The 7,216-nt window shown below is 39.7% G+C and overlaps 1 long non-coding RNA gene across 1 annotated transcript; it reads right to left on the reverse strand.

The window, feature by feature from the left end:
- Positions 1-4,493: 4,493 nt before the first annotated feature.
- Positions 4,494-6,132, reverse strand: LOC146652399 (uncharacterized). The gene is made up of 2 exons (XR_014907683.1): positions 5,762-6,132; positions 4,494-5,550 (listed from the first exon to the last, which is right to left on the reverse strand). It is a non-coding gene; the product is annotated as an uncharacterized LOC146652399 (long non-coding RNA).
- Positions 6,133-7,216: the final 1,084 nt, after the last annotated feature.

A 7,216-nucleotide genomic window follows, 5' to 3' on the forward strand; every position in this document is an offset into this window, starting at 1 on the left:
ATTTATGAATTCAATCAAGGATGTGAACTTACCTGAAGAGGACGGTGACAATTAAATGTACAAAAGAAGGAGAAAAAACAGTCTATAAACAGAGTCGTTTTTTAAATGAAAGCAGTTTTTGTGATTAGTGACTGTCACAGCACCAGTTCAGATAGTTTAGCTTGGATTGTTTTCAGCTTGCAAGTCTGTCTGGAAAATCATGAAGATGGACACAGCAGCATCTAATAAAGGTGCTTTAGAATAATTTGGCAGGATATTTCCAGCATTACAGCACTACTACCGTCCAAGCTGCAGACACAAAACATTACAGCTGTTAAATTTAGGTTAAAACAGAAGCTGAACTTGAGCATGACTATGATCCGACTCATGAAGAAATCCTAAATAAGTAGAGATCATCTAGCTGTAATACCAGTGAGTGTTCGTCTGCACCCAGCTGTGTGGGTAACACACTTATTTGGTTAATCCGCTGAAACCAAGATATGTCGACATATTGCACTTTCTTGTCACCTATTGCATTCTAGTAATACATTACTATTAATGTATCAGCATATAAGCATTACATTGACTGGCCATTGTGATAGTTACATCTTGGTGGCTCATTCCTCAAAATTGTGTGTGCATACTGACATGAAAGCATCGTTTTGTGGGGTTCTTCATGATGGACACTTGTGTTTTTCCCCACATCCTGAAGGGGTTCTGTTGGACTAAGATCTGGTGACTATAGAGGCCATCCGAGCGCCGTGACATTCAGGAAACTTGCACGAGCTTTGCAGCATGGTGCATTAACCTACTGACAGTAGCAGCTAGAAGATGTGGACACTATATTTACACCTTTGAAGTGTGGAATAGAAATAATCTGCAATCAAAGCATATTTTGACTGATTGTTACAAAATGAAGAGTATATGTTTTGTGTTCCTTTTTTTTTAATAACAGAAAAATCAGCACTACCTCCTATCAAAGAAAAATACATAAAAATACTGCCTGATAGTATTTTGTCATTTAGCTTTTACTTTTCATTTGCAGTCGTTTATTATGTGACTTGGTTCCTGATTTTGTTTATTTATTAGGATCCCCATTATCAGAAACACAAAGCACAGGGTTCAAGTTAAAAACACCACGTAATAGTTCAAAACAACATTAAAGCACCAAAAATGCTAAAAGCAGAACAAAAACAAAAGGTACAAAAACAGTAGTGTGTCAGTCACATCTAAATGAAATCTCACAGGTACTACCTTCTTGAATTGACCTGTTTATAAATTAGTTTTTATCAGTTAATCCACTCAGTGTCAGCCAGTTCTTTCTTTTTGTCACAGTGAAATGTTTCAGATCATCAAACGATATCAAATATTAGGCAAAGATAACCCAGTAGTAATGATTTCATTTATTAAAGGGACCATTATGTGAAAAAGTAATTGCTCTGCCTTGTTAAACAAATTAAGCATACAGTGGCTTGCAAAAGTATTCGGCCCCCCTGAACTTTTCCACATTGTGTCACATTACAGCCACAAACATGAATCAATTTTATTGGAATTCCACGTGAATACAAAGTGGTGTACACGTGAGAAATGGAACGAAAATCATACATGATTCCAAACATTTTTTACAAATAAATAACTGAAAAGTGGGGTGTGCGTAATTATTCAGCGCCCTTTGGTCTGAGTGCAGTCAGTTGCCCATAGACATTGCCTGATGAGTGCTAATGACTAAATAGAGTGCACCTGTGTGTAATCTAATGTCAGTACAAATACAGCTGCTCTGTGACGGCCTCAGAGGTTGTCTAAGAGAATATTGGAAGCAACAACACCATGAAGTCCAAAGAACACACCAGACAGGTCAGGGATAAAGTTATTGAGAAATTTAAAGCAGGCTTAGGCTACAAAAAGATTTCCCAAGCATTGAACATCCCACGGAGCACTGTTCAAGCAATCATTCAGAAATGGAAGGAGTATGGCACAAGTATAAACCTACCAAGACAAGGCCGTCCACCTAAACTCACAGGCCGAACAAGGAGAGCGCTGATCAGAAATGCAGCCAAGAGGCCCATGGTGACTCTGGACGAGCTGCAGAGATCTACAGCTCAGATGGGGGAATTTGACCATAGGACAACTATTAGTCGCGCACTGCACAAAGTTGGCCTTTATGGAAGAGTGGCAAGAAGAAAGCAGTTAACAGAAAACCATAAGAAGTCCCGTTTGCAGTTTGCCACAAGCCATGCGGGGGACCCAGCAAACATGTGGAAGAAGGTGCTCTGGTCAGATGAGACCAAAATGGAACTTTTTGGCCAAAATGCAAAACGCTATGTGTGGCGGGAAACTAACACTGCACATCACTCTGAACACACCATCCCCACTGTCAAATATGGTGGTGGCAGCATCATGCTCTGGGGGTGCTTCTCTTCAGCAGGGACAGGGAAGCTGGTCAGAGTTGATGGGAAGATGGATTGAGCCAAATACAGGGCAATCTTGGAAGAAAACCTCTTGGAGTCTGCAAAAGACTTGAGTACGGTGTACATTTTAGGACATCGTCAGGTGTCAAGAAAAAAGTTGTCAGGTATCAGACAAAAAATTGTCAGGTCTCAGTTCTCAAAAAAAAAGTTGTCAGGTATCAGACAAAAAATTGTCAGGTCTCAGTTCTCAAGAAAAAAGTTGTCAGGTATCAGACAAAAAATTGTCAGGTCTCAGTTCTCAAGAAAAAAGTTGTCAGGTATCAGACAAAAAATTGTCAGGTCTCAGTTCTCAAAAAAAAAGTTGTCAGGTATCAGACAAAAAATTGTCAGGTCTCAGTTCTCAAAAAAAAAGTTGTCAGGTATCAGACAAAAAATTGTCAGGTCTCAGTTCTCAAGAAAAAAGTTGTCAGGTATCAGACAAAAAATTGTCAGGTCTCAGTTCTCAAGAAAAAAGTTGTCAGGTATCAGACAAAAAATTGTCAGGTCTCAGTTCTCAAGAAAAAAGTTGTCAGGTATCAGACAAAAAATTGTCAGGTCTCAGTTCTCAAAAAAAAAAAGCTGTCAGGTATCAGAAAAAAAATTGTCAGGTCTCAGTTCTCAAGAAAAAAGTTGTCAGATATCAGACAAAAAATTGTCAGGTCTCAGTTCTCAAGAAAAAAGTTGTCAGGTATCAGACAAAAAAATGTCAGGTCTCAGTTCTCAAGAAAAAAGTTGTCAGGTATCAGACAAAAAAATGTCAGGTCTCAGTTCTCAAAAAAAAAATTGTCAGGTATCAGACAAAAAATTGTCAGGTCTCAGTTCTCAAGAAAAAAGTTGTCAGGTATCAGAACACAAGGTACCATACAGAGAGAAAATCTTCCTGCAGGTGGCGGTGTTGTCATGTCCCACCCCAATGACTGTATAAAAGATGGACGACACGACAGCTCCCCAAAAATGAAGCCAAAACGTCTCTATCGCCCCCTGGTGTCTGGCTGCAGTATATACGTCATAAACCCCGCCTCCTCCACGTTAGCGGATGGGACTGGGGTCAGACTAAAATAAAGTTATTCTCCTCAGATAATTTTTTTCCAAAGATTCTTTCTTTTGTTATCAATAGTTCTCATCACACTGATTGATGTTCAAGGGGTCTCCTCTCCCATAAGTTTGATTCTAATTCCTACCGCGGTGATGTTAAATTGGGGTGAAACGTCATCATAACAGCTTTGACTGGCAGCTGCAGTTACGGAGAAACTTGCGTATCTCTGTTCGGGAATAGCAAATAGAACGTAGGCTCTGAGAGGAGGGCCAGCGTTTACGCTATGAAAACACGACCGAGTGTTTTAACCTGACAGCCTGAGGTGTTCTTCAGTAAACTGGACTACCCGACAGAAGGACCCGAGGCCCTGCTGCACTTTTTCGGTAAGTTAAACGTGTTTGTCAGCTAATCCGTAACTACCGTCCTTAGCTCGGTCCTGAGACCTAGCTAGCTAAGATGAGGACTCGGCTGTCAGGGTTCGTTTAGCTAATCTGTGCAGGTGAATGAATTTACACCGACTAAAGAAATCAAGAGAAACGCTCCGGGCTACTCAGTCACTAATTACTGTTACTGTACTTTTATTACAAGTATTATACTGTAAAATCAACAGGCTGCATCCTGCTTCAGCTCCTGTGCAGAGCTGATTATTAAATATGTGCAAACAACAGCATGTTTTCAGTCTCTTGCCACATCTGTAAAGACAATAACTTTAAAAAAAAAAAAAAAAGAAGCTTGTACCTTGTAGCTCTTCATTAATCAGGAACTATGGATTAAAGTACTGTAGTGTACTGTAATACTGAAAAAAATGTAAGAGAACAACTTCAGATCCTGAGTGTGTGAGGACAGAAGAATCAGCTTTATTTCAATTTTGAGGGATAAAATTTATATTTGAGTTGGATGGTTCTGTTCTCTTTGTGATTACAGGAGCTGCCCTCAGATTCAGACCTCAGCACCACCCCGTGACAGCAGACAGATCATCCAACATGTTCACATGTTAACTGCAAAATGAACTGATGAAAACAATACAAAGGTTAAAGTACCACATGTGCTGTAGTGAAAGCTGCAGCTGTTTTATTGATAAAGTTAAAGACAAAAAAACAAAAGGATTAATCACCCATGTAACTGTGTCACTATATATCAGCATTAACAGGACCTCAGTTTTTATCTCAGACCTGCACAGCTTCCGTTTTAAACACTTGATGTACTCAGCTGTATAAAGAGCACGTTTGAGTTTCTCTAGCACAATTAAATAAAACCTGATGAAGGTCAAAGGTCACAGTTTTCTGCAGATAGTGTGTTATTTACCATAAAGTGATTCAGAGTTATTCATACCAGAGTAACCAGAGAGGATCATATCTTTTTAAATATATAACTTTCTACAGGACTGAATATAATATCTTTATGTAAAAGTCCGGAGCCTCTGGGGAGTATCCGAGTATTTATAACATTACACAAACCAAAGGTCTCCATCACAGTGTTCATGAAATGCTGGGTTTATCCATCTTCTGGGGCGGGCCTACGGAGGAGTGCTGAAGATTTCCCTGTGAGGGAGCTGCTGGTGAAGATCACGAGTCCTGCTTGATCAATGCGATGAGCTTCAGTGTTCCTGGTGTTTCTTAAATGATGCCTCTTTCAGTGGGTCAACAGAACTTCTGGCACAGGACAGCTGTGATGAAAGAAAGGGAAGAAGTTTCTCCAAACCTCTGGACCCAGGAAACCCAGCTTGGTCCTGATGGTCTCCCTCACTAGTTTCTCTCCAGGGTGAAGAGATTTAAACAGTTTTAGATCCATTACACTCACAGTCTTAAATGTTAAAATCTCAAAGGACAGCATTATATTTTTGATATTAACAGTAACTCTGGGCTTCTGTGGAGTGTGTAGCCGATCTCATCGCTGTCTAAAAATGGATTAAAAAAAAAACATAAGAAGTGCTGAATCCTTCAACAACACAGACTATTAGAGTAGCAGCTGTCTGTGTGAAGCACTTGCTGCAGGGTTGCGCCATGAATGTATTCAGCTGCCAACAAAAAGCAGGACTCAGTGCGGGCAACTGCCATGAGTCTGACGATGTTGGGGTGAGACAGTCTCCTAATAAAACAGAAACATCTCCGAATAAAAAACAAAAAAAAAAAATCACGTTTCAACACTGTCGCTAGCTAGAATGAATTAGCCATACAAAAATAGTACTGATTTGATTTCGTACAAAACTAGCTTTCCTTCTGATATGTAACTTTCACAACATAACCGCAACTTAATATAATACAACTGTGGCAAAAATATGAACAAAAGTTAAACTTACCTTGTGTCGTTAGGAGCCTGCACCGCGGTAAAACTCCAGTGAGGTCAATGACCTTACGCTCTTCCACTGTCACACGTTGATGACGTATTTGGAAATCAATTCGGGTGGGACATGACAACACCGCCACCTGCAGGAAGATTTTCTCTCTGTATGGTACCTTGTGTTCTGATACCTGACAACTTTTTTCTTGAGAACTGAGACCTGACAATTTTTTGTCTGATACCTGACAATTTTTTTCTTGAGAACTGAGACCTGACAATTTTTTGTCTGATACCTGACAACTTTTTTCTTTGAGAACTGAGACCTGACAATTTTTTGTCTGATACCTGACAACTTTTTTCTTGAGACCTGACAATGTCCTAAAATGTACACCGTACTTGAGACTGGGGCGGAGGCTCACCTTCCAGCAGGACAACGACCCTAAACATAAAGTCAGGGCAACGATGGAATGGTTTAAAACAAAACATATCCATGTGTTAGAATGGCCCAGTCAAAGTCCAGATCTAAATACAATCGAGAATCTGTGGGGAGATCTGAAAACTGCTGTTCACAAACGCTGTCCATCTAATCTGACTGAGCTGGAGCTGTTTTGCAAAGAAGAATGGGCAAGGATTTCAGTCTGTATTTGTGCAAAGCTGGTAGAGACATACCCTAAAAGACTGGCAGCCATAATTGCAGCAAAAGGTGGTTCTACAAAGTATTGACTCAGGGGGCTGAATAATTACGCACACCACAGGAACAGTGGTGAAGCTTCCCAGGAGTATCAGCCCGACCAAAGTTACTCCAAGAGTAAAGACCTGCAGGTCTCACTAGACTCAGTTAAGGTCAGAGGTCACACAGCTCCAGGTAGGTTGGCATAACTTTTAGACCTTAATAAATGAAGCTATTTAAAAATTGCATTTTGTCCATCATTACAGACAAATGAAAATAATAATAAATGAAATGGGTAATTGCTTTTTCACAGTACTGTTTCAGTACAACGGTGTGCATGAATAGCAGAAGACTAAGTGACTTATGTATGTATGTATGTATATATATGTATATATTGTACTATTCTTAGTTAGCGTATTGTCTGTCTTGTCTTAATGTTGGTTTAAAATGGAGCACTGTAACAAAAAATAATTTCCCCCAGGGATCAATAAAGTATTCTGATTCTGATTTCTCTACACTTAATCATCCACAGGTAGCCAGGATAATCACTTCTGCATCACCTACACCTGGCTGCTTTATTCTGCAAGTTTATTACTTTTAATTATTATTATTTTAAGATGCTATGACCAAACAACAACAATCACACCAGCAGTGCGAGGTTTTATTTTTCTAATTAATTTCATTTTTCTGACTGCTGATGAGTTCCAGCAGGATCTGTTGACAAGTATTTGCACATGAGATATGAGCACAGAGGGTTCAACCAGCATGACAGGGAGGAAAAGAGAGGGTGAGGACTCTGATGCC

Source organism: Rhamphochromis longiceps, linkage group LG15 (assembly GCF_057381845.1).
Source record: "Rhamphochromis longiceps isolate RC_006_pf linkage group LG15, R_longiceps_female_GT1.1, whole genome shotgun sequence".
In the NCBI taxonomy this organism is placed as follows: Eukaryota; Metazoa; Chordata; class Actinopteri; order Cichliformes; family Cichlidae; genus Rhamphochromis; species Rhamphochromis longiceps.